The 25,842-nt window shown below is 35.7% G+C and overlaps 1 protein-coding gene across 5 annotated transcripts in view; it reads right to left on the bottom strand.

Annotated features, from left to right (window-relative positions):
* Positions 1-25,842, bottom strand: part of ADGRL3 (adhesion G protein-coupled receptor L3) — an 844,276-nt gene that overhangs the window by 704,679 nt on the left and 113,755 nt on the right. Inside the window, exons 1-2 of one of the 5 annotated variants that reach the window (XM_032272151.1) lie at positions 5,767-8,068; positions 5,184-5,253 (exon numbers count right to left, since the gene is read on the bottom strand). The exons of 2 other annotated variants lie outside the window; for them this stretch is intronic. The gene's annotated coding sequence lies outside the window, so the exon portion shown is untranslated. Of the gene's footprint in view, positions 1-5,183; positions 8,069-25,842 lie in introns of those variants that run through there. 2 more of the 5 variants (XM_032272140.1, XM_032272135.1) reach the window with 2 other exon arrangements.

Raw genomic sequence — 25,842 nt, 5'->3', positions numbered from 1 at the left:
CCCCCCAACTGACCCCAGTGTGTAGTGCTTCCCTCCCTGTGTCCATGTGTTCTCACTGTTCAACACCCGCCTATGAGTGAGAACATGTGGGGTTTGATCTTCTGCTCTTCTGTCAGTTTGCTGAGAATGATGGTTTCCAGGTTCATCCATGTCCCTGCAAAGGACACAAACTCATCGTTTTTGATGGCTGCATAATATTCCATGGTGTATATGTGCCACATTTTCCCTGTTTACAATAGCAAAGACCTGGAACCAACCCAAATAGTGTTTATTTCTAGGTAGTAAGATTATAAAACTTTTCTCTTTATTCTTTAACACTCATATAATTCTAAAATTTCTACAATGAATATATATTATTTTAAAATCAGAAAAAAGCACTTATCTGAAAATATAAATCTCCTATCTTTAAATAACCATAGATAAGAAAGAACACTTACATTTTAGAGTATTTTGTCAATATTTAACAAAATATTAATTACAAATTTTGTAATTTCCCTTGCATCCCACTTTTACAAATATATTCTCCCCAAAAATGAGTGCATCAGAAAGTATGCCCACGAGGTCTGCTGCAGCTATGTTTAAAGTATGAAAAAGTTGAAAACAATGCTAAATTACCAGAATAAGAGACTGAATAACTACATTGTGGGGCTTGCATATGGAGACTTCTATGGGACTGATGAAAGAATGAACTAAATATACACTAACAGAAGAAGATATCTAAGATAAATTTTGCAATAACAAAAACATTTAAGAGAATATTTTGTATAACAGCTATATTTCTATTTTTAAATGAATGAATATCTTATGCATTATGTGTGCATAGAATAAAATGTGTGCATATAAATTATATATATATACACACACACACATATATATATTACATATATGATGTCCCATATACGATTCTGTATATATGGGAAAACATCTAGAAAAATATATAATAAATCGCTTATAGCATTTGCTGTGGGCAATGATGTTAAGGGTTTGAGGTTCATACTTTTTATTTTACATACTTCTGTACTCTGATATTTTATCAAAATTCATGAATTACTTTTACAATAATACACTAATAAAGTTTACTCAAAGGAAAATATTAACTAATATCCTCACACTAGCAAATCTCCCCACAAGCAGGTTTTGAAAATATGAAATATAGCTATTCCTCAAAATTTATTGATTCCAATAGATTATACATGTAACAAAATGGGTTTGCAATAAAACAAGAACCAAAACTCTACATACAACTTATTCCGAACACAAGAAGAAAAATGAGGGATATATATATATATAACACTTATATAATCCATCAAACATAGTTAAAAATCCATTGGCTCTTGATATATCAGTATTTATTACAACTGCTATTTCTCAACACTAGTAAAAACAGCTTTAAAAGAGGCTTTAAAGGAAAAGTTTGTGCAGAAATCTCCCAGATGAGCAGTGATATTCCACATAGCATAAGATAAACAGCATAAGAGAAATAGACTGGTATAAATTATATTTAGTTTTAAGCTGAACAATAGCAACACTTCACTCAAGACCCACAATAGCATATTAAAGTCTACCTTACAAAGATATATCTTAATGACAGATTCATTAATTCCACTTTTATTTAGCATTTAGTATGTACTTGGGATTATACTGGGAACTTGAAAAATTCACAGAATAAAGTGTATGAGAATGTCTACTCCACTGACCCCATGCTCCCAAAGTGAGATAAGTTATAAATCTTGAATTAATAATAGAGAAAAGCATGGAAGTTGTGGAAGCAAAGAGAAAAAGAGAGAATGAATTCATTGAGGAGTGTGATATTTTGGACTGGGCTTTTAAATGAGGATAATAGAGCTGGTAAGGCCATCCTCTAGTAAGCAGCAAACAGTCAGATGTGGGTAAAGCAGAATATCCAATTTAGTTTGAATCTGAGGGATAATGACTCTGATGCATGTCCTGTCTAAAATACAAGCCTAATCACCACATCACAGCTGCCAAAATAAAGCGCAGCATTCTCAGATGGAGTACTTTATGAAGTGCAGAATAAGCACAGACACCCTACCCAACTTCACACTCTACACAGCAGCCAGGGCCAGTTAAAAAGGATTTATCCTGGACAGGGATCTCAATCACGTTGTTCTTCAGTTATTTGACCAAACTGACTGCTTCTCTCTGCCTGAGGAGTTACTGCCAGAGCATCTCCTCTGAAAATACATTAGCTGGCAACAGACTGGCTCCAAAACACCTGAGCTTCAAAAACTCAAGTACCAAGAAACCCAAGAGTGTCCCCTTGGGCTCCATCACCACGTAGAACCGCTGCCAAACTACAGAGCCATCCTTGACAATTTATATTTACATACAAAGGGCGAGACAATTTTAGTTACAAGGCTATATAGCTACCTGTTGTTACTAGAACAAATTCAAAAGAAAATTTTTTAAAATTATAGTATGAAAAATAGTTTACATTCTTGCTAATATTTCAAAAACATACGAAGCCTCTTGCATGGTATAAATTACCAGCAAATGGGTACTACTTGACAGCAATGAACTCAACCTTTGTGAATTAACGCATCTTAATTTAATATTCACAAGTACAGTGAGGCTAAATGTGTATTCCACTCCTGGATCAAGTAAACCAAATGCAATACCAGTTCGCTCATTATTCTGTACATATTTTCCTCAGTTTCTAAAATGAAGGACAGTGGACCTGAATATATACTTAAAAAATCTAAGATTTCTTTTAGCATAAGGTTAACTGCATTGTTGAGTTTAACAATTATCTAAATAAAACCATGCCGATAAAATCAACAAATCTGCAGATTGTCTGTGCTCATTTGACACTACTGGGCACCTAATTAAACATATAGGGAAATTTTGTATGTGTGAAGCATTGTGTTATGGGCTTGTTCATATATGCTTACATTAAACCTTAAAATAAATCTATTAGAACAACTCTTATAATCATTTAACAGAAAGTACTGAGAAGTTAAGCATCCTGGTCAAAGACTAGAGAAGACTGAAGTTGGATCAATAACTTCTAGGGTCAATCTGACTCTATAGCACTTAAATACTCTATTAGTGGTCTATGGGGGAAATTTTATAAATCTTCCCCACAGTATCACTACTATCAGTACTCATTAACAAGGGCTGTGGGATAGATTAGAATTACTTTCCATGTGTAAAACATGTAATGATCATGAGTTAAATTTACTGAAACATGGAAATGTCATTACTTCACAACTAACATAAAATAGACTATCATAATACTGTTACATTCTCTTAGTTTACTTAAAATTTGTTGAAAAACAATAATAATGTATATTTATAGAAAATGTTCATTATGATGCTGACTTTCACTTAATATTTATTCAATAGTTTTTTAATGATGAATGGAAAACATATTGGTATATATTGGTATATGGTTTTATCTGTACAATATTTAAATAATCACAAGTGTATATAAAAAGAAAGTATACAAAGGCTAAATTGTTCTCCTGGACATCCAATTTGTAAATAGCGAAATCAGCTAAATCAGTTAAATAGTAAAATCAGCTCAGTTTGTGAGCCTCACTCAAAATGATACATTTATAATGCTAGCTGCCACATATAATGACTTTTCTTGGTGGTCCTCAAACTATTGTCTCTGAGCCATTTGCACAGAAATTAAATGTTTATTTAACATGCAGATCCCTGTGCCACCATAACACTTGCTAAATCAAATCAATCTCTTCTCTCTCTCTCTCTCTTTCACACACGCATACACACACAAACAGTGAATCATATTCATACTAACTTTTGAGAACCACCTGAAAACACACATAACAGAAAGATGTTTCCTTGATTCTGTACTGTATTGTCATAGAAGTATTTTATTATTATTATTATTATTTATTATTATTATTTTAATTGAAGTCACCAAGACTGGAGTGCAGTGGCACAATCTCGGCTCACTACAACCTCTTCTTTCTGGATTCAAGCAATGCTCTCACCTCAGCCTCCCAAATAGCTGGGATTAGAGGCCTGCAACTACACACCTGGCTAGTTTTTGTATTTTTAGTAGAGATGGGGCTTCACCATGTTTGCCAGGCTCGTCTTGAACTACTGGCCTCAAGTATTCCACCCACCTCAGTCTCCCAAAGTGCTGGAATTACAGATGTGAGCCACCACGCCCAGCCTGTCATGGAAGTCTTCTAAGTCTACTCTGAATGTATTAAAAGTAAATGTTAGAGAGATTATGATATAATGAGGATTTTTTCACTGACTTTCATGGTCACATATAGGTACATTGGTTAAAAGAAAATACATGTGGGCTGGGTGCGGTGGCTCACACCTATAATCCCAGCACTTTGGGAGGCCAAAGCGGGTGGATCATGAGGTCAAGAGATTGAGACCATCCTGGTCAACATGGTGAAATCCCGTCTCTACTAAAAAGACAAAAATTAGCTGGCCATGGTGGCGCACACCTGTAGTCCCAGCTACTCTGGAGGCTGAGGCAGGAGAATTGCTTGAACCCAGGAGGCGGAGGTTGCGGTGAGCCGAGATCGTGCCATTGCACTCCAGCCTGGGTAAAAAAAGTGAAACTCCATCTCAAAAAAAAAAAAAAAAAAAAAAAGAAAGAAAGAAAGAAAATACATGTGAAGCATAGCACACAGCAACTGCTCAATACATTTTAAGGTGACCATTTAAATGTCAGTTTATACTGATTTTTTACAAACAGTGTAAACACATCATCTCCACTGGAGTCAAAAGATTTCAAGAAAAACTAAACAGGAGAAGAAAAAGAGGAATGTAGTCTCTCGACCTTCACAAAGCCTCGCAAGACCTCTAAGAAGGGCAAGAAATGACCAGAAAGCCGAGGCACAGTAATTCTCCAGTCTGCTGTCGCATCCCAAGCATGTTGCATTTCCTCATAACTTGGAGCTTTGATTCTAACTCTAAAGTTATTGGTGGGAGTGTGGAGGGAAAGCAAACAAATCTTCCGTGCTTAATTTTTAACTGTCACTTGTCTGCTGACACTTGTCTGTCATTCAACTGTACTCTCCAAATGACCTCAAGCCCCCACAGACAAGAGGGAATAAACAAAACAGATCAGAAGAGGTATGCACAAAGGGGTCAGGGGCACATTTTCCTTGGAGAAGAGAATTCAGAGCTAAGAATTCTACAGGACTGCTGTGGACAAAGCAGGAGCTTACCAGGATCAGAGAGGCACTTCTAAAGCACATGCCAGGAATAATCAATGTGGCCACCTGCCAGGCAAGGAAACTGCAAGAAAACAAAGGGCAATTCATCCACACCTCCACAGGTAGGAAATTAGCCTCAAATGTAGCCCATTTTAGTCTAAGGAACAAATCAGCTGCACCTCCCCACCCCAAACACTGCCTTATGAAAGTATGGAACAGAGTGGTGACTGCATGCATTTTCCTCCCTATTTTAAGAAAATCCCCTCTTCAAAGCTAGTAAAAAAATGGGATTGTAAGAAAACTAAGAAATACAAAGGATGCCTTTGTTGTTCAGCACACTGTTTATACCAGATATCATGAAGCTTTGCATTCAAAACCCAGTCGTAATGGAGTGCCACAGTAGAATGGGTACAGTGAATGTAACCACCATGAATGTTGGCAGATTATTATACAAAGGGCAGTTATCCCACAGAGAGGGCTGGCAGGTTGACAGAGGACCAACAAACGAATAAACTGAAAGGCATAATGAGACCCATTTCCACCCTCACACCACCCTACCCCTCACACGCTGAGGAAAACAAGCCACCAAACTAACCTGTAACCTCCATGCTCTTGACTTTGCTTTTTAGAGAGGAAAAGCACAAACAGATAGGCCTTCTCAAGGCAGTACAGTACTCTTCAGAGAATGAAACTTTCACAAAGGAGCAAAGACTTAGCTTCACAGACCTTCCAGGACTGCACGGACTCCCACAACATAGGAAGATATTTTCAATCCATACGGAGCATGGGTAACAACCAAATCATTGCTCAGGTCCAAATCAGTTATGAAATGAAAAAGGAAAACAGCCAGCCACCCCAATCCATTTTCCCACAAGAGAATTTTTCGAGAGGTTTCGGAGGAAGCTAATTGGATTTGACTGACAACTTGAAAATAGGGATATGTACAGTTTGTGTAGTCTCCCACTGATCTGAATATAATTTACAGTATTTTTAAAGCAATTTCAGTATTTTATATGATTCATTTTATATGCAATAAATAAGTACAGATAGAATATCTAATAGAGTCTTTGTTCTCTATCCAACACCTTTTCTACATATATAAGACTTCCTTAGTTTTCTATCAACATGTTCATAATAAATAAAACTCGAATTATCAGTGAAATGAATTTTTTAAAATTATGAGATCACAGCTTCAAATAGTTAGGTGTAAACAGTACTTAAATGAAAACGTCTTTTCTCCTACAAGACAATGATACACTGGGTTACAATATAAAAGTCACTTAAGCGTTTAAAGAAAAGAGTTTATAGGAATAACTATTTCTCAAAACCCTGAAATTTAGGAGCTAGATGCAGCTCTTTTCACACAGATACACCAAATTTGTCTTTCCACTTCACCACATGAATTGTCCTAGAGATACATAAACTGCAGGTACCCTGATATATATTTATGCCTATTTCCTCAAATCATCGGCCAATCTTTGCCCTGACAGCTATGACTGTCAAATCTCTTCCTTTTTGTGCTGGCTAAATTGCTCTAAGTAAAAAAGAAACTGACATTCTACTCTTAAAAAATGAAGCTTTTGACATTTCAGGATGTTAATAGATGGATAAACTGTATAACAGGAACATCAGTCCTGAAAGAGAATTTGACCTGAATAGCCACGCACTGCACTCATGCATTTATAATCGTGCTAGCAAATGAATGAGAAAAGATGAAGTGGAACCATTTTTCAAGAGGCATGCTGTGATTTCTCATTACAGGGATAATCTTAAACAGTAATGATATTTCTTTAAAAACTGAATAATCTTAAGAGTAAAACAGAACGAAAAGAAATCTATGCTTTAAATCCAAGTTTTCTAGGTATCCCCCATGTAAGTAATACAAGCACATTCTCATAACCCCAGAAATGAATTCTCCTTAAAGATGAGGATTGAATAAATTTCTTTTCTTCAAACAAAAAAATAGAAAACTAGCAATTCACTGGACATTTGATTAGTTTCTAATAAACCAGTTCTATTATTTTAAGCAAGCTCTTCCAAGAAAAAGCAGAAATCATTCTGCCTTTCTGTTGATAAAAACAATTCATTTGTAAGCGAGTTTTTAAAAGAGTTATGAATTCACTTCATATGGATTATAGTTATTCTTTTGTTTCATGAGGAAGCAGATATTTTACCTTCAACATAAATATTGGTAAAATTTTATTCAATGTCATGGTAAGATACAATTGAAGACTAGATGTTATCCCCATTTAACCTATTAGGATGACAGATCTCTTCCTAAATCCAACTTGATGAATAGAAAAATCCCACCAAAACTGTCTCACATATATAACTCAATTGAATTTGAAAAAGACATATTTTATAGTCTTGCCTAGTTAAGTCTTTAAAAAAATACATATTATATAATTTTTTTTCAGGTTTTATGTTCCTAACCCAAAAAAGATATTAACATCATAAAACCGAATTGGAAACATAGCTACAGAAGTTTTCCAGCATCCTAAAGTATGGCTAGAGAAATCTTACTTTGAAGACACATTTTCTATACCTGTGGGAACTGATCAGAGTTTGTATCAGAAAAGGAAGGTTTCCCCAGACAACACTTAGCCATGGTTTTCTTTTGATAGTCATCACTCTGGATCCTCCTTTACATTTAAAATTCTTCCTTTCATTTTCATTTCCTATTAAATATACCCTTTAAACTTTGCTAAAAGTAACTAATATCTCTCCACCACAACACAGAATTTGAGTTTCTTTATAGGGTTCACCAGATGGAGGGGAGCAATTTACAAAATGCTCCCAGGGTAGATCCTCATATCAAATACCCTAGTAAATCTTTTCTAACCCTTGGATAGAGGGGAAAAATATAATAATTAACGCATACTATGAAAAACATTTTTTTTTTAATTTTGGCTGGGCATGGTGGTTCATGCCTATAATCCCAGCACTCTGGAAGGCCGAGGTGGGGGGATCATATGAGGCCAGGAGTTCAAGAACAGCCTAGCCAACATGGCAAAACCCCGTCTTTACTAAAAATGCAAAAAGTAACCAAGCGTAGTGGTACACATCTGTAATCTCAGCTATTCGGGGACACCAAGGCATGGACTTGCTTGGATTGGGGAGGCAGAGGTTGCAATGAGCCAAGATCACTGCACTTCAGCCTGGGCAGCAGAATGAGACTGTCTCAAAAAAAAAAAAAAAATGCAGGCAAGGCACAGTGGCTGATGCCTATAATTCTAGCACTTTGGGAAGCCGAGGCAAAAAGATCACTTGAGTCCAGGAGTTTGAGAGCAGCCTGAGCAACATAGTGAGAATCCTTCTCTACAAAATAAATAAATAAATAAACTGCTGGACATGGTGGCACATGCCTGGAGTCTCAGCTACTCCAGAGGCTGAGGCAGGAGGATAGCTTGAGGCCAGCAGCTCAAGGCCCAATCAAGGCTACAGTAAGCCACGATAGTGCCCTGCATTCCAGCCTGGGCAGCAGAGTGAGATTCTGTCAAAAAAAAAAAAAAAAAAAACAAACCCTGCAAATGAAATTGTATTATATTAATAAAAAGGGTGTTTTGGTAATACTAAGATTAAGAAATGCCATAAAATTAAAAATTTAAATTTGAACAACATGTGCAGAATAAATACAACACCATATAAGTGATACACCACACTTCAATTAAGGTGGTTTTTAATTTAGCACATTCTTAGGATATTATATTACTGCATATATTTTGTGATATTTTACATGTACACTGAACAATAGAACACGAAATAATACAGGATCTCATTCGTTTATAAAAATTCTAGTGTTCCAATAATGTCCCCTGAGTCATTATGGCTCTTTGTTGTAAAACCTTATATAATATAGCTATTTTATAATGAAGATATTAGTTTTATCAGCAATGCCAGCATTATTTACACCAGAATTAAAATCTTCCAATGTATCTTTTTCATTTACTTTACAAAGAGTCCAAAGAAAATAAATTTTTTTTCTTTCTTTTTTGTGTGTTAAGGTTTTTAGCTTACACACCCTGAAGAAAATAAATTTTTAACAAGTATTTTTACGTGCTTACAACTTAAACTCAAAAAAAGCCATTTTTATCTGTAGTATATTGGTAAGGAGAGAGATTTTTAAGTTAAGACAGACATACACACATTGCCTCATTTCCCTGAAACAGAGGAAATAAATATCATCATTATACTTCTCTGTAACGTATACTATTTATCACATGGGTGAGAAGTCCACCCAGTAATGGAATATGTATTCTTTCACCATGCCGTCACCATGCCAGCAACCCAATCGTCAGAACCTTCAGAGACAGTAAATTCCTTAACCTTGGCCTAACATATAAGTGTATTTTTTTCAAGACAGAATATTCAAGCTTAAGGTGATGGCTTTATTTTCATTGAGGTTTAGTTTATACACATTTTTTCAGTTAAAATTAATTGTACAAGAAGGATACAAGACATGCTATTTAGAAACAGAATTATGAAATACTTTTATTTTCCTCAATCCTATATATAAGTAGATATATTTATTCATAAGCTAAAAGCAAATTCAAATATCTATATGTACACCAAACAGCACAACACTAAATAAAACATAATCTCAATCGTTTATAAGAATTCAAACTGTCCAGAGCTCCAATTGTGTGCCCTGAGTCATTATGGCTCTTTGTGGTAAAGCCTTATAAAACACAGCTATTTTATATGAAAGATATTACATAGTATATTATATATATATACATATATATGTATATATATATGTATATATATGTATATATATATGTGTATATATATATGTATATATATATATATATTTGAGTTTGCTAAATATATATTTCCCATTATAATATATATGATATACATACAAATACGTATGCTATATATATCATATTAGGAAAGAACACCTCTCTAATTTAAATGATTTTGTTTTTTTTGGTCTTTCAACCTCTAACCCTTTACTTACCTGAACTAATCTTTCCATTGTCCATTTTGATCAATAGCATTGACCAGAAAATATCCTTGTACTTGATAGAAACATTAAAATCTTAATTATCAACAAAACATCATCTCACTTTCTGTATTGTACTAGTATTTTAGAGAAAAAGATAAATCATAAGAAAACACATTGAAATTATTATTAATAAAATACTGTTACCAGCATCAGTCCTGGACTCAGGAGACATATAACCTAAAATTATCATTACGAACTTCACATTACAAAAAGCGATCCTCAGGCATTATAAGCCTGTATCAAAGAAGATATATCATTTTTATTGCATCCACCTTACAAATAAATGTGCTAAAACATTTTAGGAATATTTGTAATAGAACTGAAAATGGAAGTAACTAGTTTACACTTTATAAATTTCAAGCTCCCTTCACTCAGAACACTTAACTATCCAAGAAATCAATTTCTGAGTGATTTCTGATACTTCTGAATATCAAAAATTTGCATTCTTAATAGTAACACAGGCCCACTAAGGCTTTTCTCTTCAGAATTTAGTTAGGACATAGTTTGTTTTCAAGTCAATTTGTGATGGTAGTACAAAATATAAATAGAAGTCACTAATAAATCCCCAAAAGTTCTCTCTTAGTCATAGGTATTAATTCTTGTTCCTAACTTTTCTTTCAAGTTACATGTTATTACCTCCTACATTTGACGAAATTGAATATTTAAAGCAAATAATTTAAATTTTTTTTGGAATGACACCTTTGGAGAAACTAAATTTTAACAAAAAGCTAGCCTTTTGCCACTTGTCCACTCCTATAGTAGAGTGACTGTAGCCACTTTTCTCATTGTTAGTACAATTAAAGGGTTTCAGAATTTGTGCTCTTATTTCCTCAAATGTGGAGATTTATAAAACTGGCTTACATGATTATGGATGCCAAAAGGTCCCATAATCTGCTGCTTTACGCAAGCTGGATAACTGCGAGAGCTGCAGATACAGTTTCAGTCTAAACCCAAAGGCCTGAGAACCAGGGGATCCAATGTCTGACAGGAGAAGATGAATGTCCCAAGCTAAAAAGAGTTAATTTGCTCTTCCTCTACCTTTTTATTCTATTTGAGCTCTCAACGAAATTGGATCATGCTCACCACACTGCTCAGGGCAATCTTCTTGACTCGGTCTATCAATTCAAATGTTAATCTCTTCTGGAGATATCCTCCCAAACACACCTAGAAATAACGTTTGATCAGCTATCTCTGCATCCCATATCCAAGTCAAGTAAATACATAAAATTAACTATCAATCATATTTGCCAAATAATACATTTCTCCTTAAAATTTGGAAATAAAAAAGAAAACCTTAATCATTCTTAAGTTGTGAGGTCATGTAGGAGTGGAGCAGGCATTTTCCAGCATATGCACAATGCAAAGGTAACTAGGAATCTTACTAAAAAGACAACCAGACAGATACCAAAGAGGAGCTAAGCCAAAAGAATGTGCCAAAGTGATTGCCATTTACTTCCTGATTCCAGGCCCTCAAGTAGGCCCAATTTCATGGCTTAGCCTTAGGCTCTCTAAGGTGTAGACGTCTGTACCCTACTAACACTCCTACTTGCTCATACAACTCAAATCATTCTTTTCTGACACTAATCTTTGAATAAGACAGTTATTTCACAGCATTGTTTATATTAAACACTCCATATGTCCACCAGCAGGAAATCAGTTAAATATCTAAATCCTATGCAATCATAAAAAGGCAACACAAAAACTGTATACTGTATTCATTATCTTAGAAAATGGTGATGACATACTGTTGAGTAAAAAACGTAGTTTATAGAACATCAATTTAGTATATGTGCACGGCACAGAAAGATATCTGGAAGGATAGAGAAAAATTTAACAAAATTTATTTTTGTGTAGCTGCCAGGTGACTTTATTCTTTCTCTTTATATTTTTCTGTACTGGTGGCAATATTTTAATTGAGCATCTATCATTTTTTATAAATTAAAAATTTAAATTTCTACATTTAAAAATAAACTTGAAGAGAAATTTTAAAAAAGAAAGTTGAGTGGCAACTTCAAAGGACTGACTTTTGATCTCAAACAAAGGATGGTTTGATCTCTACAGGAAGAATTATTTGGCATCACTATCTGCTTCCAAGAGCAAGAACAAGAAATAATACAATACTGTTGATTTAAGTTTTTATTAACGAACTAAATATGTCTTTTTTTCAATTATAAATCTTGTTTTACTCTATAAAGTTACTTGAAACTACATCAGTAAGACTTGTAAGACTAGAGAAATATTTTTACTTAAATGGTAGAATTATAGCTTTTAAATACGCATCCTTTCATCTAGCTGCTCAGGAGGAAGAGGGAAAAAAATCAATAACACCAGACCCTCATGTCTGATCAATTTAGCTCTTTTTGTTGAGCAACTAATTCCTATGGCACACATCCAAAGCATACAAATTTCAGGCCCCTTGACAGTCCTTTCAACCAGGTCAGTCCTAACAGAGAGAATAATCAAGTCTCCCATGATGAATTTCATTCACACAGCAGAACTGATTACAGAGCAGATCGAATCACTGCACACTATTGACTGGAGATCAATTTTCAGCTTGAGGGACTATGGAAAACAGTGCACAACAAGGCAGGCACAGGAATAGGAGAATTCAATAAATAAACCAAGCCAAATGAGACAATGAGACCCTCTTAGTATAAAAAGAGGCCAATTGTATCATCTAACATTCCTAATATATTATTCTAGAAAATACTCTACTTTGAAAATTAAATAACTTGAAATATGCAAGTAAAGTTTTATCTGAAGCTTCTTTGGACCTGTTCGACATAGCTCAAATTAATGGTTATTAAAAGTTAAACTAAACAAATAAATATGTTTAAAAATCTATACTTGCAGCTATCTTCTCTTGTAATAGGTAGAAGTCTCTTTGTCATATTTTATATGCTATAGAAACATCCTCTATAAAAATGCCTTAAGTCAGAGCTGTGTTTCTGACTTTTCCTTTCATTTCAAGGAAGACATCCTTTAACATTTAATGAAATCACTGGCATATGCCTTACAAGTTTTGCCTATGAATGTAACCAATCACTGGGAAAGCATCACTGGTTCCTATCATCTCTGAAATAAATGTCAAAATGTTTCTGCACTCTATATCATCCAGAACCCTAAAAGCTTTCTATGTTACTGAAACCTATCCACTCAATAGATTAGGATTTAAAATTGGAGTTAATTCACTTGAATTCTACATTGGTGTCTCCACAAATTTTAGTTTACTAGGCACAGTCATAGTGTATGTCTGTTATCCTGGAGTCATTGCCCCATTTTCCCTGTTAGAAGCAGCCCAGTTTGGAATACATATTAAAAGCTCTTCCTACTGGTAAATGTATGCAAATTTTGCCAATCCAAAAGAGACAAGTCAGAAAAAAAAAAAAAAATCCTCCCCTAACCCATGCTACATTGCACACTACCATTTTACTGGATGCCTTCTCACTGCCAATTACTTGAAATAATTTTTGACAGTCTTGATAGCAATTTCCATTTCTTCATTTTCCATTCATGCCTCAGTATTTCAGAGTCCAAGTCCTATTTCTTTAAAACCACTGAATATCATCATGGATTAATAATTAAATTGCCATTTCTCCATTTATATGCCTATAATACTATGGAACATTAAATATTTGATCACCTCATCTTAAAACGGTTTCTTCCTTGTCTATCATTTCTACAATCTCTTCCTAACTCTTCAAATTCTCTTTGTCATTGTCTTTATTTGTATAATTTCTCCAAACATTTCACTTATTATTCTACCTTTTTTAGTGATCTACTCCAGTCCTAGAGTTTCAACTGCCACATCTATGCTCATGACTCCAAAATCCATCCATTGAATTGACTGTTCCCCCAACATAAACTTTAAATTTTAATCTGATACGATTATGACAATACTTCTTTATGGCATACAGAGGCATTTTGAACTCAACAAGTCTAAACTAGTTTTCATTATTCTTAAGTGTATATGTGTAACTTCTCTCCAATTCTAGTACTTCATTTTTCCATTTTAGAGAGTTCTAAAACGGAAAAAGAAAACAGGTAGGAGAATAGAGAGTTCTAAAATGGAAAAAGAAAACAGGTAGGAGCATACTTTACAGGAAATATCTCTGCACCCTAAAGAGCAAAATTAAAAAAAAAAAAAAAAACTGAGTAAAACTCAATGTGTAGCATATACTAGATAGAATGCTTTTGAAGCTCTGGATGTACATAAATTAAAAATAAGGACAATAGGGAAAAAGAAGGAAGCTCTAAGAATACATTTAACATATGGCATTATATTCGTGAATCCATCGGGTGCTCTCACTTTGTGCCTTAGTGGTTTCTTTTGAGAATCATAGCAAGGAATAAAAAAAAACTCAAAAGTGAGGCAAAGTATCTCTGCCTTGTTTGAAGTAAAATATATAGTTTGGTTGACTGAACACCACTATTTCCAATATTAAAAGGTGGGGTATTAGGTTTGTGCTTTTATAACAATTCACATAACCCTATATCAAATAAATATTTTTAAACTGTCTAAGTGTATATTTATACTGTGGACCATAATAACTCTATTTTAGTGTCAATGATAGCCGAGAAACTACTAAAGCATTAGGGGGTACATTTTTAGCACAGCAAGAGCGGATTTAGCTGAGAGATTCCCATTAATGTCAATAAGACATGCACGGTTCCATTTTAACACATACTGTGTTGAAAACTTACCCCAAAGCATTTGAGCAATAGCTCCCCAAAAGAAGAAAACTTTAAAATTTCCAACATAAATTTAGGTTTTTAGGACAATTACCGATTTGCCATTCTTAATTTTTTGTTTTTCTAATTACACACACACATACACACACACACACACACACACACATGCACACACACACACTTATTATCTGGCATAACTGGCTAGCTGGAGGCAAACAATACTGCAAAAAGAAATCACAATTAAAATTAAATTCTTGTAAATAAAATATATCTAGTAAAAATTCATGGATTTTGTCACACTAAATGAACAATTGTAGCTACTATTAGAGGTAATATTAATTTGTTATCTAATTTTGATTTATATAAATTTTAATAGTTAAAAGAAAAATATTCAAAATAGTTATGATTATAAACATTTTCTATGTGGAAACATCTAATAAAACATAGAAAATGGTCAGGAATTTCCTTCTATGTCTCTTGAAACTTTGAAAGGATGTGAATATATTTCTAGATATTTAGGCCCTAGAGGAAAAAAACTGACTAATTCATCTTCTTATACCCAACACCTAGCAAATAGTAAGTACTCAAGAAATGCTTATTGAAAGCTTGTATACATTTATGGCATGTATGCATTAACAGTATACAAATTCGCACTGAACATCTCACTCAAGGGAATGAGTAACAGAAAATCCAAGAGGTCAGGTTTTATTTAAGAGCATAGGTGTTGGGATCAAACACACCTGGGTTCGCATCTTAGCTGAGGGCCCTCATTCCTTACCTGTGCAATCATGGGCAAATAACTCTCTAGGTTCCAGTTTCTCTGTCGTCATATTTCTAAATACGCTATCTGGAAGTTGAAGTTACACTTTTGAATGTAATAGGTTCTAATATTCTCAGAGAGACACAATTCTCTTTAATATGGAAGTAATCATGACTTTTTAGTCACTTAATGAATCTCTTCTCTTTCTATTTCACAGTAAGTTACTTACTACTTTTCTTTCAAATGACAATAATTTAATTATTTTATTAAACATATTTTTACTCTACTAATTAATTTTATATTTCCCGTAACAAAAGAATAGTATCATAAAATCAACAGGAAAGATCACAAAGACTTAGCATGTTAGCAAAAAAATAAAATAAATCTAGACTACAGGATGCACGGGGGCAGAACTTTTTATCTTCTGTTAACCAGTCCCTCAACACCTAGAATTATAGCACATGCTCAATAAGTATTTGCTAAATGAAAAAGAGAAAAAGAAAAAGCCTGTTAAACAAATGAGAGTTTGCACTCAACCTTCAAAGTTTTCTATTGAGCTACTGAGAAAGTTCTTGCCACTTGCTCATATTTCCAAGTACTACTGCATTAATCTATGAGCATATGTTAGTATAAATACTGCACTATAAAATAAAACTATCACTAAAAATCGGTTATAAGTAATCTACATGTTGTTATTTTTTTTTTTGATGGACTCTTGCTCTGTCACTAGGCTGTAGTACAGTGGTACAATCTTGGCTCACTGCAATCTCTGCCTCCCAGGTTCAAGCAATTCCCCTGCTTCAAGCTGGGACTACAGGCATGCACCACCATACCCAGCTAAATTTTTTGTATTTTAGTAGAGACGGAGTTTCACCATGTTGGCTAGGATGGTCTCGATCTCCTGACTTCGTGATCCACCCACCTCAGCCTCCCAAAGTGCTAGGATTATAGGCGTGAGCCACTGTGCCTGGCCTACATACTATTTTTAAGCAATGCATTCAGCGAAGCAATCTGTAAAGTCATAGTTCCAAATGGTAATAAGAATATTTGGTGCTTTAATAATTTAAAATTCTATTTAACATAATGAGTAAATGAATTATACTATGCAGATAATTAGTGAAAATTTAGTTTATTTCCATGTCAATATAAGTACTATATTCACAATATTTGTCATAAACAGGAATAGTAAGAGCCAAAACAAAATACCAAAAAGTTTAGTACATGGTTATTGCTGTCAAGTCTTAAATCTAAAAATTGCACAAAACGTGTTCAGAAAATATTTTCAAAATCAATGTAAGATATAATATTTTTGCTGCTTTCTATTTGCTTGTTGAGCAGAAAGGTCCTAATAGGTGCAATGTTAGGGAGATTACTCTTCACTTTCAACAATAAAAACTGCAAAAACAAACCTATGTCTGAAGTCAATTTTATAATGTAATGTGATTTGCTTTTGATTGTCTAATCTGAACATAATACATTTAATTAGAGGACTATTTAATATTCTTAGAAATAATCAAAACTACCTTACCACATCTTCTCAAACTCATGTCACTTTCTTAAAATCAGGAGTAAAGCAGGAAAAATCAAGCTGTCATTCAAACATTCTTTTTTTTTTTTAACATGCTTATTAACCTTTTTGGTAATGCTTTATTTATTTCCATTTCCAGGTATATGTTTCTCAAATGTAAAACGTATTTGATTTAGTAGATACATATGTGTATACAGAAAATGTCACTATGCCTCTAGATTGCAAGATAACTTAAAATAAAAAAAGTGGGTGATATGGTTTGGTTCTGTGTCTCTACCCAAATCTCATCTTGTAGCTCCCATTATTCCCAGGTGTCATGGGAGGAACCCAGTGAGAGAATGACTGAATCATGAGGACAGTGTTCTCATGATAGTGAATGGATCTCATGAGATCTGATGGTTTTAAAAACAGGGGTCCCTCTGCACAGGTATCTCTCTTTGTCTGCTGCCATCCATGTAAGATGTGACCTGCTCCTCCTTGCCTTCTGCCATGATCAATAGGCCTCCCCTACCAACTGAAGCTGTAAGTCCAATAAACCTCTTTCTTCTGTAAATTGCCCAGTCTTGAGTATGTCTTTATCAGCAGTGTGAAAACAGACTATACAGTAAAATGGTACCAGGAGGGGGGTATTGCTGTAAAGATACCTGAAAATGTGGAAGCAACTTTGGAACTAGGTAACAGGCAGCGACTGGAACAGTGTGGAAGGCTCAGAAAAAGAAAGGAAAATGTAGGAAAGTTTGGAACTTCCTAGTGACTTGAATGGCTTTGAAGGAATTGCTGTTAGTGATATGAACAATAAGGTCCAGGCTGAGATGTTCTCAGATGGAGATGAGGAACTTGGGAACTTGAGGCAAGGTGACTCTTGTTATGTTTTACCAAAGAGACTACCTAGAGATTTTGCCCCTGCCCTAGAGATTTGTGGAACTTTGAATTGGAGAGGGATTATTTAGGGTAACTGGAGAAAGAAATTTCTAAGCAGCAAAGCATTCAAGAGGTGACTTGGGTGCTGTTAAAGGCATTCAGTTTCAAAAGGGTAACAGCATAAAAATTTGGAAAATTTACAGCCTGACAGTGCAATAGAAAGAAAAAATCCCATTTTTTGAGGAGGAATGCAAGCCTGCTGCCAAAATTTGCATAAGTTAATGAGGAGCCAAATATTATTCACCAAGACAATGGGGAAAATGTCTGCAGGGCACATCAGAGACTTTTGCAGCAGCCCCTCCCATCACAGGCCCGAAAGCCTAGGAGGTAAAAGTTGTTTTGTGGGCCAGGCCCAAGGTCCCCATGCTGCGTGCAGCATAGGGACTTGGTGTCCTGCTTCCCAGATACTCCAGCCATAGCTAAAAGGGGCCAAAGTGGAGCTTAGGCTGTGCCTGCAGAGGGTGCAAGCCTCAAGCCTTGGCAGCTTCCATGTGGTGCTAAGCCTGTGAGAGCACCAAACAAGAATTGAGGTTTGGGAACCTCTGCCTAGATTTCAGAGGATTTACAGAAATGCCTGGATGTTCAGGCAGAAGTTGGCTGTAGGAGCATGGTCCTCATGGAGATTCTCTGCTAGGGTACTGCAGAAGGGAAATGTGAGGTGGGAGCCCCCACACAGATCCCTACCAGGGCACCACCTAGTGGAGCTATGAGAAGAGGGCAACTATCCTCCAGTTCCCAGAATGGTAGATACACTGATAGCTTGCACCATGTTCCTGGAAAAGCTGCAGACACTCAATGCCAGTCTGTGAAGGAAGCCGGGAGGGAGGCTGTACCCTGAAAAGCCACAGGGGTGGAGTTGCGCTGGACCATGGGAACCCACCTCTTCCTTCAGCGTGACCTAAATGCGAAACATGGAGTCAAACAAGATCATTTTGTAGCTTTAACATTTGACTGTCCCACTGAATTTTGGACTCACATGGGGCCTACAGCCCCTTTGTTTTGGTGAATTTCTCCCACTTGGAATTGATTTATTTACTCAATGCCTGTACCCCCATTGCCACTAGAAAGTAACTAACTTACTTTGATTTTACAGGGTCATAGGCAGAAGGGAATTGCCTTGTCTCAGATGAGACTTTCAACCGTGGACTTTTGAGTCAATGCTGAAGTCAGTTGAGACTTTGGGGGACTATTGGGAAGGTATGATTGGTTTTGAAATGTGAAGATATGAGATTTGGGAGGGGCTGGGGTAGAATGATATGGTTTGACTCTGTGTCCCGACTCAAATCTCATCTTGTCGTTCCCATGATTCCCACATGTTGTGGGAGGGACCCAGTGGAGATGACTAAATCATGGAGATGGGTCTTTCCTGTGCTATTCTCACAATAGTGAATGGGTCTCATAAGATCTGATGGTTCTTTTTTTTTTTGAGATGGAGTCTCACTTTGTCACCCAAGCTAGAGTGCAATGGCTCTATCCTGGTTCACTGAAAGCTCTGCCTCCTGAGTTCAAGCGATTCTCCTGCCTCAGCCTCCCGAGTAGCTGGGACTACCACCACGCCCAGCTAATCTTTTTTTTTCAGTAGAGGTGGGGTTTCACTGTTTTAGCCAGGATGGTCTTGATCTCATGGACTTGTGATTTGTCCACCTTGGCGTCCCAAAGTGCTGGGATTACAAGCATGAGCCACTGTACCCAGTGATCTGATGGTTTTAAAAACGGATTTTCTCTTCACAAGCTCTCTCTTTGCCTTCTGTTATCCATGTCTCAGAATGTATCCCCATCCCCATAATTAATCAGCACATGAAGTTATAAAAATAATGTAATGATTTCTTGATGTATGCTTTTCTAGGTGATTCAACTTACTAAATCCTCTTAAGAATGGTTAGTTTAACCTATAGATGAGAAAAATGAGGCAAAACCATTCAAAGTCCTTCAGATGTGCTGCAATAGTAAGAGGAAGAACTGGAACTACCAGCTTAGGTGGTCTAACTCCAAGATATGGCCTCAACAATGACACCACAGACTTGTTTGTCCATGAAGATCAGCCGGTGTGGTAGGCAGTAGAATGGCCCACCAAAGATGCCCATGTCCCAAAGATCAGACTTATTATGTTACATGGCAAAAGGGAATTAAGTTTGCAAATGGAATGAAGATTGCTAATCTGCTGACCTTTGGATGGAAAGATTATCTAGGATTATCTACATGGGTTCAATGTAAGCACCCTTATAAATGAAAGAACGTGGTAGGAGAGAGAGCTAGAGAGAAGGCAGTAGGAGAAGGACCTGGATTTGAAAATAGGGGAAGAAAGCCATGAGCCAAAGAATAAAGGCAGATCCTGGAAGCTGAAAAAGCAAGAAAATGGGATATTTCTCCTACAATCTACAGAAAAAACTCTGCCCCCAAAACATCTTGGTTTTAAGCCAGTATGAACTATTTCAGGCATCTGACCGCCAGACGAGCAAAATAATAAAGTTGAGTTGTTTTAGGTCATGAAATTTGTAGTAATCTGTTATAGCAGTGTGATGGCTAATTTTAAGAGTCAACTTGGCTAGACTATAATGACCCATTGGTTTGGCAAAACACAACTCTAGACGTTGTTGTAAAGGTATATTTTAGATGTGATAACATTTACAGTCAGTTGACCTTAAGCAAAGGAGATTAGACTTCATCACATGGGCAGGCCTTAAGAGCAGAGGTGGAGGTTTCCTAAGGGAGAAGAAATTTTGCCTCCAAGCTGCTACAGAGAAAAATTTGAGTTTACTAGCCTTCAAATTCAAGACTGCAAACAAGAACTCTTACCTGAGTAAATCTCCAGCCTACAGGCTTGCCTTACAGATTTTGCACTTGGGAGTCCCATAATTATGTGAGCCAATTCCTGAAAATAAACCTCTTTCTCTCTGTATTTTCTTTCTCTCCTGTTAGTTCTGTTTATCTAAAGAATTCTGACTAACACAAGTAGGAATGACACACTGACACAGTTAGTAATTTAATACTGGTTTGAGTTGTTATCAAAGATCCTTAGGTATATTTGCATATAAGAAGGTACATTAAGTCAGCTTGGACTTCCATAACAACATACATCGATTAGGTAGCTTAAAGAACAGAAATTTATTTGTCACAGCTCTAGAGGCTAGGAAGTCCAAGATCAAAGAGCCAGCCAATTCATTTCTAGATGAGGGGTATCTTCCCAGCTTGCAGATGAGCACTTTCTCACTATGTCCTCATATGGGGGAGAAAGAGAGCTCTGGTGTCTCTTCCTTTTCTTATAAAATTGTTAATCCTATTGATTATGGCCTCATCCTTATACTTCATTTAATCATTATCATCTCCTCACAGACCCTATTTCCAAATACAATCATATTAGGAGTTAGGGCTTTGGTATATGAACTTAGATGCAGGGAGCACAATTCAGTCCATACTAAAGGAGAAACAAATTTTCAAAGCTCATGCACATATTTTAATAGCTTTTATAGGTAAAATGTAAGAGAATCAGACAGACATGGGCACCTTACCTTACTCAGTTGCCAGGGATCTCTAGTTTACTACATTAAAATAGAATTAATTAACTTATATAGCACTTTTGGAGTTTATAAAGTACTCTCAAACAGATTACAAATTACATTATTAATAATTATTCTCATTTTACGTACGATCAAATTTGAGCTCAATGAGATACATTAATTCTCAGTTGATTAGTCTGGCAAATAGTAAGCTGGGCCTTGGATCTAAGGTTACTGATTTAAAATAGGCTTTGCATATTCAGATCCACTCATCGACTGCAACACAGGAGGGAAAGAGGAGGGATTTCTAGACTAACACAATATGGTGAAGTGAATTTTCAGGAATTAACCAGACATTTCTATCCTTATCTTAGATCTAACTATAAATATACAAATGTACTCAGGATCTTAATATAATAAAAGACAACTAAAGGTTTTCAGGATCTTGGGCATATGGGGCAGAAAGTAATACTGATGTGAAGATATTTTTCAAATTACTTATTGATTTATTTGTAATGGTTGTAGGGAGGACTGAAATTTTCTTTCTCCAGAATGAGAATAAAAGTTGTCATGTATTTTCACTGAATGGCGTATTTCTGGTTTCTGGAAATGCTACATATCTAACAAATTTTTAAACTTTTCACCAAAAAATGACCCCGGGGAGATGTTATAAGGTAGTATTTCAGTGTACACATCCTAAAACCAGGCAGCCTGCTCCTTAATGACACCATTCATCAGTTGTCATCTTGAACAAGCCCCTTAGTATCTTTAAGTTTCCATTTTCTTTTCACTAAATTGTCCATATTAACACGGGACTGCTGCAAGGATTAACTAGAGAATAAATTTATAGAACTTGCCAAATATCTGAGAACTCATAATTCCTAAATAAACGTGAGATGTGATGAGTATTGACTGTCAGTACAAAAAATTCTGTTACGTAAAATATTTTGAATTCTCTGGAATTTTAAATTTGCTAAGGAAAAAATCATAAAAAAATTGAAGTGAGGAAGTTTTCATTTTTCACATAGTTTGTAACTGGGAAAAAGTGTGGTGTGTACTATAATCAGAGTTGTAGTGTACTGGGTTGGTGTGGAGCCATTATCCTGATGAAGGACTTGAATGACGTTTACCGAAGATTAAATTCATAATGCTTTTGTCATGTTGCATACTAGCCTAGGTTAAGGCCATAGCTCAGGATGATAAGACTTCAGCAGACAGCAAGTTCTGTTAATTCTTCTGAAAAGTGGTGATGACCCAAATCAGGAAAATCATAATGATATTACACTACTTCATGGTTCACAAATTTTTCTAAGCAATACTTCATTTGATCCTTGAAACAATCTTGAGATAAAGCATAGGCAAATATAGCCCTTTTGTAATGAAGGAACTGAAGCTCTGAGAAGGTAAAATATTGGCCCATTAGCAAAGCCAGAGCTAAAATCCGTATCTTGAGTCTTCTCATCCAGTGCTATTTAGGACAGTCTTCTTCCAAAGTTGTTTAAGTAGGCTATTTCCAGATTCATTCATTTACAATATCATCCTATATATTTTCTTTTTGTGTGTGTGGCTTTTTTTGTTTGTTTTTTTGTTTCTGTTTTTGTTTTTTGAGACAGGGTCTCACTCTATTACCCAGGCTACAGTGCAGTGGTGCAATCTTGCCTCACTGCAACCTGCAACCTTAGGCTCATTGCAACCTACACCCGCCCTGGTTCAAGCGATTCTCCCACCTCAGCCTCCCAAGTAGCTGGGAATACAGACATGTGTCACCACGCCCAGCTAATCTTTTGTATTTTTAATAGAGATGGGGTATCAACATGTTGCCCAGGCTGGTCTTGAACTCCTGACCTCAAGTGATCCACCTGCCTTGGCCTCCCAAAGTGCTGGGATTACAAGCATGAGTCACCATGCTCAGCCCTATATATTTTCTTTTTATAATGTATAGAAATAATAGCTCTCCTGTAAGTTTTTCTATCAGGTTGAAGAAGAGTAAAATAATTTTTAGAAGGTATTTTGCTATTAATATTGTTAGTGTAGCAGATTGGAATTATGATATATAGACTCTGATTACCTTACCTAGGATAGAAGCTACCATCTTCAACCTCTGTCTTTCCTTCCCCAATCAAAAAGTATAACTAGCAACAAGCTACTTTGCTCTCCACTAATCTGCATTCACATTTCACAAGTCATTTCCCTGTGTCCTTCAAAAAAGTACCAAACCCAATACACAAAGAAAAACCTACTATTATAGGCCTTATACAAGAAGGGGAAAAATGAATTAGCAGCTTTTGATGGAAAATCCATTTCCAGTACTCCTGTAAAACCCTTAAAGATCTTGGCAGTACATAATGAATACACTCTAACTACTCTTTGAATTACGAAATAGTGAAAAGTCTTTGTAAGGATCCTATTAATCTTTGGGTCAAACATGGCTTATAATCTACTAGGGTATGTCCTATCATTCCACCAAAAATCGGATAATTACTACTTCTTTAGCAGTACAAATAGCTAAGATATTGGTCTGCCAGGTACACTCCCAGATTTAGTTCTAAGAAATGAATTAACGTACTTGAAGAACACATAATACAGTCCTCATGGTTTTTAAAAGAACAATCACACAAAAAGTGACCCAAGTTTCCAGAGATGTAAGGGAATTCAGAAATCAACAGTACTTTTATTTCCACAAGTTTCAAGGTTTACTCCTCTTTTATACCTTTCTAGATAATGAAAGAAATACCCCCAAAGGTAAGTATTGGTGGAAGCATAAAAGGTTCAAAGCTTTAAAGAAAAGGCTTAAAAGAAATCAATTTCTATGTTCAATTTCTGTATTATCAAGAAGAAAAGGGGCCTAAAATTCCTTACTTACTTTTTACATAGTTTCCAGAAATGTAACAAAAAAACAGAAAAAAAAAAAAAAGGAGAGGGCATGGAAAGAAAGATACTTTATGTAAGTATGTATCAGCCACTTAATATGTTGTAAGGAAAATATGTACTAAAATAGTTTAGGTGATCTCAAAGTAAACAGTCATACAAACATGAAAATGGCACAGAACTTAATAGTATGATTTTTCCGAATAACTAGGTCTTTTTGTGGTTCAAGGCTACAGTCTTATCAACTTATCATTATTTATCACCTTGAAAACTGCAGTTGGCTTCTAATTGACCTTCTGCCTTCTAGTCTTACTCCCACCGCACCAGCAGTCCATTACCCATGCAACCAGAGGCCAAAGTAAATGCGGTTTTTGCCATTACTTTTAATGGCAAAAACCATGACTACTTTTGCACCAACCTAATTTTTAAAAATCCCAATTTCATGCTCTGACATGTTAGGATGTCACCTAATTTAGACCCTGCCTGTCTCCCTAATTTTTGTCTTTTACCCTACTTGGCCTGCCATACTAAATGCCAGCCACACTGGCCTTTCCCGCCCCTGAAATAAGCCAATTTGTTTGTTTCAGGGGTCTTTCATATGTTGTTTTCAGAGATCATCAAGTGCTTTCCTCTCTCCTATCATTTGGGCCTTATCCCAAATCTTATTTTTTAATAGAGCCCACCTGAGCCTCATTCCCAAATCACTCTCAGTAGCTTATTTTGGGCTACTTTTATTATATTTAACACTATCTGGAATTATTTTACTTAGTAAGTTATTTATAATTTTTTCATAATCTGTCTCTTCCAAATGTAATTAAGCTTCATGAGAGTATGGACCAAATTTGTTTATTGTTATATCCTTATTGCCTCAGTCTTGGTACATAGTAGGTGCTCAATAAATATCTGATGTATGAAAGAGAACGTATGATACTTCTGAACAGTATTTTTACAATGATACATATCTGGAAAATGGAAAGAGGAAGGCAAACTTAATCTACAAGTTCATTTAGCATTTAATTTGTTGCCAAGAAGTAGCATTATCTTGAGGATACTTTACCAACTAAGACTGAAATACCAGATCCGAAAATGATTTTATGGGGGTCTAAAAAACAGCTGTCAAGAAGCTTCAACAACTCATTCAACTGTGGCTACTCTTACGTCTCTACACCCCTAACTTTCTTTTGTGGCATCCAGGGGTTGCAGGTAAAATGAAAGATCCTATTAAATTCACATCTCCAGGGCTCAAAATCAAGCCCAGCCTGGTTCCTGCCTTTTCAGCCCCTCCTTCTCCACCAGGATCACTTGAGCTATACTTTTTAACATTGCTACTAACAGGCTTAGTTCCTGACCTCGTAGAAGGAAGCTTTATACAGAGTCCTTGCCTAACATCCTGAGGC

This window comes from Sapajus apella, unplaced genomic scaffold (assembly GCF_009761245.1).
Source record: "Sapajus apella isolate SASKATOON/1434 unplaced genomic scaffold, GSC_monkey_1.0 scaffold5, whole genome shotgun sequence".
Taxonomy (NCBI): Eukaryota; Metazoa; Chordata; class Mammalia; order Primates; family Cebidae; genus Sapajus; species Sapajus apella.
This window is presented reverse-complemented; position numbering and strand designations above follow the sequence as displayed.